The 14081-nt window shown below is 40.3% G+C and overlaps 1 protein-coding gene across 2 annotated transcripts in view; it reads left to right on the top strand.

Moving 5' to 3' along the window:
- WWTR1 (WW domain containing transcription regulator 1) overlaps positions 1-14081 on the top strand; it is a 123803-nt gene that overhangs the window by 53487 nt on the left and 56235 nt on the right. The gene's annotated exons all lie outside the window — the stretch shown is intronic.

Genomic DNA, 14081 nt, shown 5'->3' with positions numbered 1-14081 from the left:
AAATGAAGAACGGTTAACATTTGCTGTATTTGTTTCATATTTTTAATAGAAGTATTTTCAAGCAAATAATAGATATGATATTTTAAGCATAAATACTTAAATAACTATCTCTAAAAATTAAGGATATTTTCCTACTTAACAGAATTGCCGTTTTCAGGCCTAATAAATTTAACAATGATTTTTTTTTCATTTTGAGCATTTCCAAACTCAAAAAGGTGTTGAAAAAGAGTGTGTTCCTCCTTCATCTGGTTTCAGCAATTCTTAACATTTCACCACATTTCTTTGTGTATGTTCTTTTCTTTTTTTCATTAAACCATTTGAAAGCAAGTTACAGGCCACATGAGATTTCCACACTTGCATGCATCTCCTAAGAATAAGGACATTCTTTTACCCAATAATAAATACCATGATTACACCCAAGAAAAGTAACCTGAATTAAATAATACAATGTAATATTCCGCCCTTATTCAAATTCTCCTGGTTACAAAATGTCTTTAGCAGCTCTGTGTGTGTGTGTGTGTGTGTGTGTGTGTGTGTGTGTGTGTGTGTTCCCACACCAGGATCCAATCAGGGTTCACATACTACATTTAGTTTTTTCTCTCATTTGATTCAGAAAAGTGCCTCTCCCTCTTACCATTTTGTTTCTTTTCACAATAACTTAAAACAAAAAACAAAAAACCAACATTTTAGACCAATGTTCCACACGGGTTTCTTATGATTAAATCAGGTTAAAATTTTTGACAAAGATACAACATAAGTCTTTTGTAAATTTCTTACTGCATGACATCAAGACACAAACAATGCTTTCTTAATATCATCTAATACCTAGTGCATACCCAGACTTTGTCAATTCTCCCAGATTTTTTTTTAACATTGGTTTGTTCAAAGCCAATATTGTGCACCATTTTTAAAAAAAAAGTAGAAAAATAAACTAGTCTTAATTCTGTTCCTTGTAAACACGTGAGGTTAATGTTTATGTTTCTTCTAGATGGTAACTACATCCCTTTTTCTTTTATAGAAATTACTTTAAAAAATTGAAATAACTTCTCTTCGTTATTTTTAAAAGTGAAATATAATTTTTGTAGAAAAGAACACAAACCTTAAGTATGTTGCTTGATGCATTTTCACAGATTGTACACATCTACACAAGCAGCTTCAAGAAACAGGACATTTCCAGCTCAAAGAAGTACCCCTCCTGTCCCCTTCTAGACCCTCGTACGCCAAAGGTGCCCCTCTCCTGACATCTAGTGTCCTGGGTTCATTTGCCTGCTCAAAATTACTTCAGTTTCCCTAAAGGAGGGAGCACAAATTAGAGAAGCCCTAAAAGATATGTATATTTTGGTTAGGAATTATGAAAACCCACCTTCAATCAAAGACATGTTAAATAATATACTGTATATATTTTCACACAAAATAATTCCCACCACAACGTTTTACATAATGGTTTCATTCAGTAGCTTCCCCTGCTTCTGGAGAAGTGGGATTTAATCCAAAAACGCTAAAGGTTAAGTTATCAATAGAACTCAAAAGGGATTTTGTCTCCATTTGTATAAGTCGTTTAATGTTTTTGAAGTCCACGCATATGTTAACAATGGAGGCAGTCAATTATAGGGGAGCTTAGCAAGGCATTCCTAGAGTTCTCCTCAGTGGTGAGCAGCGTGGAAGCGAATTCGGGAAAAGAGCAACTCTTTTCAACTGAAGGAAATTATTTAAATTAGTAACTCTCAAAGGATAATAAACAGTCAAATAATTCTGAAATCTCTTGGCTTTGGGACAAGTAATTACAATGAACGTGCAGTTTAACAAAAGGAAGCAAATGAGGCTGGGGGGCATGTATAATCAATTAAATGCAAGTAATTACATTACGAGGGCTTCATGACCATTTTACGGTACATTAACAGTGGGGGAAAGCACGCCTCCTGCATTCTAGTAAGAAAGCCGACAGATAGCACAGTGTCTGTACAAGTCTCTTGACCCAGAGTTGGTCTTCATGGACTTCCAGGCTGTTGGGCTTTGCAGCTGCTAATGGGGAACCTAATGAACTGGGCGGAGAGATGGAGGCCTGCTGATGCGTTGTGTCTAGTGAAGCCTTAGATCACTGGTAAGCCCCACAGAAGTCAGCTCACGTGGGTCCCGCATTCCGCATCTGGGTGGCAATGCTAGTAGGTACCTAAGTGTGACTTTGCTCCGTGTGCCTGGAGTATTTTAAGGGGTGGGATAGGGCTCTCTACCTTCTCTGGTGTGGTTTTCAATGTGGCATGCCCTAGTGACATGAGCCGCGAAGGGACTTGCTAAAGTTAGAAGCGAGATTGAACAGCTGGGTTGATGGCCTAGTGCTGGGTTCCCACCAGTTGTTTCAAGAGGATGGAGAGGAGCCACCCACAGTGCTTTGCAGCAGCTGTGCCCCTGAGCCAAGGGAAGCTACGTTTGGAAAGCCCACTAAGAATAGACAGGCTGCCCTCAGGCTCCTGATTCTACCGTAAGGAGGAAGGTCAAAAGGCTTCTAGGTGCAAACAGCTTAGATCAGTTTTTAAAAACATTAAGTTTAATTTCAAGTTTTCGTATATGGAAATGTATATACATACATAAACATACGAAAACTTGAAATAAATTTGCATTTGATAAACACACACACATTCCTATATATGCCTCTCTCCATCCCTATCTCTATTAACTCTGCTTTGGATAAACTATGTCACTGGGATGCTTTGGAATCACAGCTTCATAGCATCACACCCACATTTGCCCACTGGGTCTGGATGGGAACTGCCTGTAGTTTTTTAGTTGTGGCTCGTTGGGTATAAAAATATTTCTGTAATGTCTGAAGCCTATTGTGTGTTCAGACAATGCTGCTGAATTGAATCTGAAGCTGTGCTTGGAATAAATAACCACAAATGGTATATTCTAATTCCTAAAATGTACCCTATAGCATATTAATAAAGTGAAAAAAGATTACCCCTAAAATAAATTTGAGAAATGTTGGGTTAAGCTAATTTAAACACAGAGCCTTTTATAATAATGCTTATATATTGTATACATTTTAGGAGGGGAAATTAACATTCTGTGTTTCCCAAACTTACTTGATAACAAAACTTTTTTTGGGTGTAGGCTTGGGCGAATATCTTTTTGGACTAATATCCCATAGAACATATTTGAGCTTACCCTGCCCAGAGCTGCATCTCCTCACAGCCAATGTGACTGAGCCCAAAAGCATTTGTCACCTGAGAAGCAGCTTTTAGGTTGAAATGTCACATGAGGTCCATCCATGCCGTGATGCTGTTGGCAGACTCAGAAGTGTCCTCCTCATTAGCTCACAGTGACTTAGGATTGGTTACCGCCTCCACCCTGTACCCCCAGCTAAGGGCACACTTTCACTTTCATCTTTTTGTAAAAATGGTTGTTATCAGTATTATGGGAATTTTCCAGACCAAAAACTTAATTTCCTGGCTTATCTTAGCCTCCTTTTGTAGGACCATGTTGACAAAAATTTAATGTTCAAGGAACATTTTGGAGCAAACTAAGAAAATACAGATCATTTATTTAGATAGTCATAAAAAGTCAAGTTTCTATCATTTTCCTCTTGATTTCATTTCAATGTAATAATAGGCTTCTACCCTTTTCTCACATTAGGCAACGCATGATAACTAACGTGTACATATTCCTGCACTTTGTACTAACATCATATTTATTATGTGTCTGAATATGTGCATGTGAACCTTTTCTCAAGAAATGGTTTTAAATGAATGCAAATCCTAACCTAAGTTTCTTCTAGTACAACTATTTTCATTTCAGAGCACATCACAGAAATGTACTTTGTGTGAAGGTTAAAAGTGTAAAATGTTATAAAAAGCTAAAAGGGGGTAATTTAGGAAAATTAGAATGATCACCAATACTTTTTTTTCCCCTTTGGAAAAAGTTAAATAGGAAAGATGAATCCACATGTTGAGAATAGTTACAGTCAACGATGAAAGCTAGTAACCTCACATTATAGGATGAACACATTTATGGAACACCAACCTTATTTGAATATTTTTCCTAGCCATCAACATTAACAAAAACTAAAGACACATCAGGCTGAAGCGGCTGTCGTCAGGGTCAGGTTTCTGAAAGAGCCAGCTTTCCCGGAGGCTGAGCCTTTGACGTCACCGCCCAGGTCGCCTGGCTCTCCCGCCCTGCTCAACGCAGGCTACCTTGATGTCTCCAAATCCATCTTCAGAGTCCTTTCAACTCTTCCTTTGAGGTCATAACAGAGAGCTTGGCTTTGTATTTGGTTTATGTTTGTTAAAGTCGTATTTGTATCTCTTCCTCTTCTTCCTCTCTGGCGTTGACTACAGGATCACATGTGGCTAATTTGTGTCACTGTCACGGGAGTCCCTTTTCTTGACAGGATGGGCCTGATTAAAACCAGGCCAGTTAAAAGGTCAGCTTTACAGACAAGTTTACATACTACGGGACTCAGGGGCTTCAGGAGGGATGAGGAGGGTAGTGGTGTGTTACTGAAGCAAGGTGGGAGAATTTTTTTTTTTTAATGAAGGTACTGGTGATTGAACCCAGGACATTGTGCATGCTAAGCATGCACTCTACCACTGAGCCAACCCCCAACCCCGCCAAGAACCTATTTTAAAGGGCCCTTTCTTCTGAAGGACAGCCTGTAGGGGATGTTACTCCAGGACCAGGACAGTCAGGCTATCAGCAGCACCAACTGTCCATACCCTCTTATCCTTCCTTCCTAATGCTCCAGGTTATTTGCATCGGCCTCTTTGAGTTCACAAGGCAGTATCATGTCTTGGAGAAAAGCCTCAGACTTGGCTCTGTGAACAAGATTGGGCTCTCTGCTGTGTCACATAGAACCTCAAGAAATTTATTAAGTCATTTAACTTTTCCCAACTGAGTTTCTGGATTTAAAAATGGAGGTTAATAGGTCTGTTAGGTGAGGATCAAATTAAGATCATTTTTGAAGCTATAAAATGTTATGTAAGTGTCAACTGTTACTATCAGACATTATTATTACCATCATTATTGTGAATATTTTGATGTATGACTAATAATGAATCACTGTTATCATGATTGTCATTGTTAATGAATATAATACCGATTCATCCATTCATTCGTTCATTCATTCATTTGAGAAACATTTATTTATTGAGTGTCTACTATATGCCAGAGATGGTGCACTTTCAGGGCCCATGGTGGGTGGCACTTGGAGATTTGGTTGCTTAGTTTTTTGAATCAATCTGTAATGAACTGATACTGCTTTCATTTGTTTTAGAGGATGTTGCAGCATTCTTTAACTTTTATGTCCTTCCAGGGACTTGTAAAGAACAAATCTTCCTGGATGAGTTTTTGAGTACTTGATAAATAAGGAAATATGAGATCTGCAGAAGATTCATTTGATACAGATGCTGAGAAGCAAAATGATTTGTTAAAGAAAACCCATTAAATATATTAACTCCTTCCTTCCTATTTTTCAGTCATTGATTTCATGGGTGAGTAGTTTTTGAGTATCTACTCAGAGTCAGACTTTCTACACTAAATTCAATATTGGAACTGCTGAGAAGTTGAAAGCTTATTTAAAGTCTCCTTCAGTTTCAATTTCAACACGCTTTTTAGAAAAATCTCATGGAAAGGAAAAATCTAAATGCATCCTGTAAAGAAAATCCCATTTCCTCTGACAATTATTACCATCTATATCCTGCTTCATTCCTCGCACAGAGTTCCTGTCCAAGTCAGTGGGAACTGTGAAACGGGTCTGAAGGCAGGATGTGTCTCTAAGTGGGAGGAGGAGGACCTTTGTGGTTGGTCATCAGACTAAATTTAAACCATTATTTGGAGTGTCTATATAATTAATGTAGGGGTTAAAAAATGAAAAATACAGCTGCAAGGGTATGTTTCTTCCTTTAATACAAAAAGAAAAAAGTCAGGAGGGACAAGAAGAAAACAAACACAGTTATAGAAGGCATGCATTCTCTTTCATAAGAAGAATCAAAGTTAGTTTCATCCTAATCTTTCTGGATGCAATAAATGCCACTCCCTTCTGGATTAGGCAGATGACAGCAATAACAGCACCGCAGCTGGGAGTCTCCAAAGCTGACAGGTGCTGGATATAAGATGCCCCAGATTGTCCTGTGAAGTGGAGACAGGGCTCGGGATGACAGACCCTGCTTGATCTGCCCGAGGACAGAGCTGTTCGTCTGTTGACGCCTCGTTCAGAGTCTCCCCCTTGCTCAAACAGCTGCCAGAGGCAGCCATGAAATATTGCTTAATTATAGAATTTCCCTTGATCCTCCTTATCCCTTCCTTCTACTGCTTCCCTCCTACCCCTTCATGCCCCTCCCTGGTTCACAGCACCTTTAGGCTAAGCACTCAGGGGAGTATTACAATGGCGCCTTTCCCAACTCACAGTTAAGGGACTGACAAGATGTTCAGCCCTACACTCCAGCTGTGGAATTATTCTCGGAGCTGTAATTAGCAGTTACAGGTTCAAATGTGGAATGCGTTATTTTTTAAGCAGGAAGTGAGTTCACTTGGAGGAAGGGAGGATATCTTTTCACATTCTCTCTTTTTTTTTCTGATTGAAAAAATAACGCTTATTGTACAAAATGGAGAAAGTACCAAGAAATCTAAAGATATGAATACAGCCTCCTTTCCCTTTATTCATAGGTTTGGATGTTAACCAAAGTGGGATTATGTTCACTTAGCAATATATTATGAACATCTTTCCATTTAAAAAAATTTATGCCATTTGTAATATCCATTCCATCTTCCATTGTCCAGCTTAACCATAATTTATTTAACCATTTAACACATTTGAGATATAAACAAAACTGCAGTGAACATCCCTGCATATACATTTTGCATACTTGTTATATTGGTTTGGAATTATGTTTGTGATTAACAGGGATATGAAATGAGATGATTTATTTATCTCTAACATTAAAGTAAGGCAGTCAAGGGCTGATGTGGTGGTTCCACCTGAACTTATCTTTTTTCTACTTTGTTGTTCTTACTCAGTGGATTTCATTCCTCATGATTTAATAGGGCTGCTGTAGCTCTGGCAATCACATCCACAATCCAAGCTGGAAAAAAGAAGGGTAGAAAGCAGAAAAGTCTGTGTATCCCTTCCATTTAAAGAACTGCCCCAGAATTTCACATAGCACTTCTGTTTATTGCCTAGAACTTAGTCTCATGGCCACATCTAGTACCCTGAAGAGGGAGAGATTCAGAAACAGCTGGTCATCTCTGCCATATCTGTTTCCTTGGTATAAGCTTTGTGGAAGTGGAGTTTCTGGCTCAAAGCTTTTTCAAGGATTTTGTTATGTGTTGACAAACTACCTTCCAGAAAGATGTTACCCAGTTAAATTTAGTAATATGCAAGAGTGACTCTCAGTAGGGCTGTGGGTTCTTTGGTGAACATTTTAGGGGCATTTTTAAAGCTGTTTTCCTGAAGCTGTTTTTTTCTTTTGTTTAAACCACACATTCTGCAGAGGGTTGATGTGGGAATTTTTGACATATTTACAATTTTTCTTCACATGTATATGTATATATACATATATATATTTTGTAAGATTATAAAATGAACACATTAAGAATAAATTTTAAAAAACAGTGCATGTCCATTGCTGAAATTTTAGAAAATGGGAAAGTTTTTAAAAGAGAAAATTAAAGCTACTTACTATTCTCTCACCCTTTTACCTTCCACTAGCTACCTAAGTGAAGAGCAGTGCGGTTTGGATGGGGGAGTAAATCATAAAAAAATTGAAACAGGGGCATATTTCTGTTCTTTGTTGAATATAAGAGATTAAAGCAGTAGTATATTTTTGATTAACATCCACCTGTGGATACAAAGCTACCTCTCTTTGGAGTTTGCATGAATATGCTTTGTATAAAACTATAGTACTTTTTAGGCGAAATTTGTTTTTCCATTTTGCTGAGTCACAGAAGCTTCAGGTCTTCCTGCATTTCTGTATCAGATCTGTGCCCCCACTTTTTGGGGTGAACTACAGTCATCCTATAAATCAGTAAAAACCAAATTATCATAAAACTTCTGGAGCATCTCTGTTAGGAAGAACAGAAAGCCATTGGATACTCTTTCTAGTGTTCAACCTTATGCTTTTCACTTCAAGCTGAAATCTTTTCTATTTAAGCATGAGGCTGAAAGTCTTGTGTTGACATGGGACCCTCATCACTACGAACGGTGTCTCACAAGGGCACTAAAGGAATCTCAGCTTTGGCCTTCCCTTACATTGGATCTGAGAATAGTTATTATTAGAAAACGCCCCCCCCCAAAAAAAAGAGAGAGTGGAGGTGAGGGAGCAACCCTGAAGATGGTGGTTTGCTAGTTCTTTTGCTTTTTGAGAATGTTTTCATCTCTAGATTAGTTATTACTTAGCTACTGTGACTATGTGAAATCAAATTGATCTGCAGTGAATTGATGTCCAACAATATTTTCCTCCAATTTCTTGGGTTCATTGTAGCATAGGGTGTTAGCTAATTTTTTGCATTTGAATTCCTCAGATCTTTTTAGACAATTGGGATAGATTTTCATAAGGGAAAGGAGGGGAATTAATATTTTATTATATTATAATGATTTACTTTGGTTATTTGATGAAATATTCAAAATGGCTGTTCTTATACCCATTTTACAGTGGAGGAAACTGAGGCTCAGAGATGTTAAGTTTCAGTGGTCTCCTCGCTGGTTAATAGCAGAGTAAGAGTTCGAAACCATTGCACCACTGCCTCATTTGGGTGATGCTTATAACCAAAGATGCCAAGAAATACACATAAAGAGACGTTGTGGGCTGGGTTTACAGGAAACATAATCAGTGTTGCCCAGTGATTATCTTCAAGGCCCACAGTGTCCCTTTCCCCTCCCTGCCTTGGAAGCCTGACTCGACACCCCCCACCTTGCCCCTTTTATTGTCTTCGATCCTCCTCTTGTGAAATGAGATGCTGGCTCTGAAAAGCATCTCCAGTCTTTCTCCAGACTGGGGTTGGGGTTCGTGCCAGTCTTTTCTCTAGTTCCATGTGTCTTGTCTTTCAAACATGTGCAAGAAGTGACCGACAGCCAGAGCCCAGGGTGGCTCATCCTCTTCCCAGAATTGAGAAAACAAAACCAACAAAAAGGACTTGACTCTCTCCACATGAATAGAGGAGAAACTAGACTAACCCCAAAAAATCTTCGGTTTTAAGGGGGCTTTGCCATCTTCCTTTAGGCAAGTGACATTTAATTCATTTGGCCCCGTTAGCACAAACAGTGTGTCAATGTCCCATTTAAGAACAACTGGAAAAACAACACGTTGAAACATGTGCTGGGCATGGAGAGCCTGGAAAAACAATTTTCAGAGTATTCGAGCATTTAGAGTAGTTTGGTGGCTTAAAAAAAATTCTTTTAAAAACTGATTTCAAGATTAAAGCTGCTTCCCAGATGTCAGATGCAGCTGATACAGGGACCATTCTAACATGCAGCTATTGAGACAGAATGTCAGGCTTTGGACCATTTATAATAACAATAAAAATAGGGTCTGTGCTCTGTTCACCTCCACACCACCCTTTATTTCATTGCCACGACCTCCCCATTCATTTGCCAGCTCCTGGGGCTGATGCTAGATCATCTGTTGTTACGTCCATCCCAGAGCAGAGGATACCGAGGTCTTCAGGACCATATACCTGTTTAAGTGCCATGAATTCAACTCTACATGCCTAGCAAATCCCAACATAAGTTTTGGGGACAGCATCACTTCCTCTGGAGCTTGGCTGTAGAAATAGTACCATGTCCTAACTCTAGAAGTACTTGGCTGTGTTGGACTTAAGACCTTATAATATACACAAATGGCCCATACACGTTATGGGCCATTTAAAGGATTTTCAGTTGTAATTTTCATCACACTCTACATTTGCCAAAACTGATTTTGGAACTGAATGCCCATGGAAGATACAGCCCCACTGTAAACAGCTTCTCAAATGAATGAAAGGATGAATGCCTTTCACTTCCTACGGATAATTCTAGAATTTACCTTTCATTAAGAGCCTCATTTTTCCTTCATTTCTCCTCAGCTCCATCCCATATTTTTGTTTGTAAAAAAGGAGAAAGTGGGAAAATATGTACCCAGTCCACATTTTATACTTGATATCTGGAAATAATAAAACATGGTAAAAATCAACTCTTACATTGCTGTTCGGTTTCAACACAAGAAATTTAATATAATTTATAAATCTTTTAATACTATTATCGATCCCGAAATGAAAAGAGAAAAAAAAAATGCTAAGCGTAGATAATACAATTGCAATACAGTCAGAATTCTTTAAAAGGGCTCTTGGCCAAAGGCAAACAGTCAAACAAAAATGCAGTCCTTTTCTTTTACTTCTTGCTTTTTTTGGGAATAGGAAAAAGGAGGTTAAGCCAGAGTTGGCCCAGTTTAAAGAGACGACGTCAGGTTTGCCAGTGTCGGGTGGCGTTGGGGACCTCAGCGGGGATGACGGGGTGCCTCTCACACAACAGCTCACCCTCTGAAGCAAGGTCGGTGAGTCACACCTCAGGGCTGTGTTAGTGAGTCACCAGGTTCCCCAAGTGGCGCGTTCAAAGTGCCCCCCTTCTTTCCCACCCCAGGGACGAAACACTGGTAAGTAAACCCCTGCAGGAAGGAGCTAAGGCTGTTACAGCCTCAAGTGGGCTCGCTCCGCACTTCGGGGCTGACGGCAGCTCCGCCTGACTCAGCCTCTTCCCGGACCGAGCAGGTTCAGGAATGAACGTGCAGAAAAGCCGGAGATGCTGGGTGGAAAGGATCGCGGAGACAGAGCCCGGCAGCTGGCCCGGCGGAAGCGCCCGCAGACCTTTCACGCCGCTGCGGCTCCTACCGCGGCTGATTTCAACAAGTGGAGGCTTCTTGGCACGGCTGTGATGGAAGTCGAGGATTAGAGCCTGGTAGTTAAAAATACAATCCCTGCCATTCATTCGGAATTCCAGAGAACGCTGACATTTTTTGAATTGGCAAGTGAATGGCAGAGACCGGAAACGGGCACCAAAATAATGCTCTGTCCTGTATCATCTTTTATTAGAGGAGCCTAAAAAAAAAACCCTACTTACATATGAGTTATTATTCCCGTGTCATAGACTGCAGCTATGTTTGCTGAGCTGCCGAAGTGAAAACCTGACCGGAACCTTTTAAATAAATTCCTTGCGGTTTCAGAGAAGGCTGAACTTCGTCAGCCTTCTATTATGTGAACACTCACTTTTATTGTATCGCGTGAGGGAGTCGGTTTTTATAGCTTTGGGACTCGATCCATGAATGATAAGAATGTTTTGCTAATGGATGTGTCAGTTAGGTACATTTGCACCCTGACTTTCGCCTCTTTGTGTCCTTTATTCTTCTGCTTGTGCTGGCAAGAGATGGTACTGTTTAGGATTAGGGCAGAACAGAAGAAGAGTTGTAACCAATCATAGTGTTATGAAAGCTGCTTTGGGACAGAGAAGCACCAATTGGGTTAACAATAGGAAGGATGACAACTTGGGAGGGAGATTGATGGCTTTAGAAAGAAAGTAAGACATGAGCTATGTATCTATTCGGCCAGGTGAAGGGCCAGCACTTTATTTCCCATTTTCAGTGTATTCAAAAGCTGAGTCTGTATCATCCAGCCTGACTGATGGGGTTAAGCAGAGGGGATCAATTTACCGATGGCGACTAATGAGGTTGGGTTGCCTGTTTAGACGTGGGCTTTGAGCTCCCACAGCGATGGTCGCTCCCACTGCTGTGGGGCTCCCACTGTGAGCAGCTCCTACTACTCCCTGGGTTTAGGTGACAGCAGAGGCACTATCTGGAGAAAGAGTATGCCTCTGGGCCTGGGAGAATTAGTAAGCGTGTATGCCAGCTGTCTATGTTCTTGTGGTTAAGACCCACCTCTGCTGTCAGTCAGAAGAGCTAAGTTTCATTGTCAAAAAAACAAAACAAAGCAAGAGGCGCTACTCAAAGAAATGCAAGATATGAGTAAGATCTGGTGTGTCATTTCCTGGGTCTTGAAATTTAAATCAGAACACACTACCGGCGTATTTAATGCGATTGAAACATAGGCAGCCTTTATTCCTGGAATACAACAAAAGAAGTAGACCAGCTTTTGCATATTTGTATTTTAATTCTAATTGGGGAAATTTTCAGAACTTTAATGTGAGTCTTGGGCAAGTCTTGCCATCTGGTACTGGATTAAACATTGGCATAGCGTTTGTTGCCTGCTGCTAGTGGGTCCAATTTACTTGGCAAGCTCTGTCTGGGAAATTATCAGCCTCATGCAAATCTGTTTCAGTTTTCATTTTTTAACACTGATGAGTTTTATTGAACTGGTTCACAATAAGCAAGTTGCAAAGCTATTTCAGTTAACAGCTTTTAAGCAAATAATCCTCAGTGTATGAAAACTTTTGTATAACATAAAGAGGGTGGTGAATTGGTCTAGTAAGTCAAAAAAGTTTTTAATGTCTGATTTTTAAAAACCAGATAATGTACTTTTGCCCTAAATCGAGCTTGTGAATATGGTAAATTTTATGGGTTGCAGGAGTATTGTTTTTTAGGGACCTACTATGTGTAGAACACTTTGCCCCATAGGGTCATTTTGGTCATCAAAAGAGCTTCTGTTCATTGGAAGAAAAATATTAGCACCCTCCCAAAAAAGAAAGAAGGGAGTGGTTGAAGAGAAACTGGGATTGGCAGGGGGATGAATCGAAGCAGCACTGAATTGGAATTGAGCTTTGAGCCAGCCAGTCTTGGTTTTATAACCCCAGGCTGCCTTTAAATTCCCATCTCTTTGCTGTGGTTCTCTCTAACCACCTAGCTAGGTTGTGGTGGAAAAGAGGCTGCTTCTAAGTCCTGCCCTAACAGCTCTGTTGATGGTAGGGAGCCCTGAGCAACGTCTGACACTAACATGAAACTAATATATTAAGGGAGGGAGGGCAGAGAGGAGGGGGAGTAAAAGGACCAAACACTTACATTTGAAGATGAAATCTTTGCCCATAGAGATCAGCAAGCAGCTTATGTTGCTACGAACTCTAAATTCTTTCAAAATTAAGCACTCGCGGTCGTTCCTATTTTTATATCTTTGTATGCTTCCAGTAATACAAAATGTGTTACATAGGCCTTCTCTATTTCAGAAAGTCTTTGTTGTGTGGCTTCCTTCCATAAAGTTAGTGTAATAGGTCATGAACTGGAGGGTAAGTTCGTCCAAAAACACCAGGCCTTTTCCTGGGCTGTAAGAAGCCAGTGGGTTCTATTTTTACAGATAAGATTTTATCTTTGCCTTTCATGTTTCTGTTGCTAGTCAGGATTTTATGTTTGCAAAATGTTTTTCATCTTTATACCTACCTAGTGTATCGGGCACAATAGGTATACGGTCCACACTTGTTGAATAGACTTGAGCCAAATGTTGCCAGCCTCGGGCTTGAGGCTGGCGCTGCCTTCCATGGGTTCACTTGCTGGAAAGTGAGCTTGGGAAGCCCAGTGAACTTGTTGCTGGTGAGTATAGGTTCTTGTCTTTCTTGTCTCATGCAGGAAAGAAGTCAAGAGTGAGCCATTGTAGGGTGAAAGTAGGTTTATTCAGAGAGATACACATCCATAGACAGAGGCAGTCTCAGAAGGTGAGAGAGGTGGCCCCAGGTAAGGGGTGGCTAGTTTTTAAGAACTGGGTAATTTCATATGCTAGTAAGTGGGAGGATTATTCCAACTGTTTGGTGGAGGGACGTAGATTTGCAGGAACTGGGCCCCCCACGTTTGGCCTTTTATGGTCATCCTAGAACTGTCATGGCGCCCCGCAGGTGTGTCATGTAGCGTGCTAATATACTAGAATGATCCTATAATGAGGCTCAAGGTCTACTGGAAGTCGAATCTTTCGCCATTGGGCTGAGTTCTCCTCAGTTGCTGTGTTATTCTTTTAATGGTTGTGCCCTGCCGCCTTGTCTCCTGTCTCAAACTAGTCCTGAAATTGGCAGGTGACTTTGGTCGTCGCACGTTTCCCAGAACAGACCCTTTTCACCCTTACAAGAAGGAACCAGTGCATGTGTTAGCTTTTCTACCTGTGGCTCATGGATATGGGTGCTGAGACTG

The sequence above is a fragment of the Vicugna pacos genome, chromosome 1 (genome assembly GCF_048564905.1).
Source record: "Vicugna pacos chromosome 1, VicPac4, whole genome shotgun sequence".
Taxonomy (NCBI): domain Eukaryota; kingdom Metazoa; phylum Chordata; class Mammalia; order Artiodactyla; family Camelidae; genus Vicugna; species Vicugna pacos.
The sequence above is the reverse complement of the archived record's forward strand: the minus strand, read 5'-3'. Positions and strand labels throughout refer to the sequence as shown.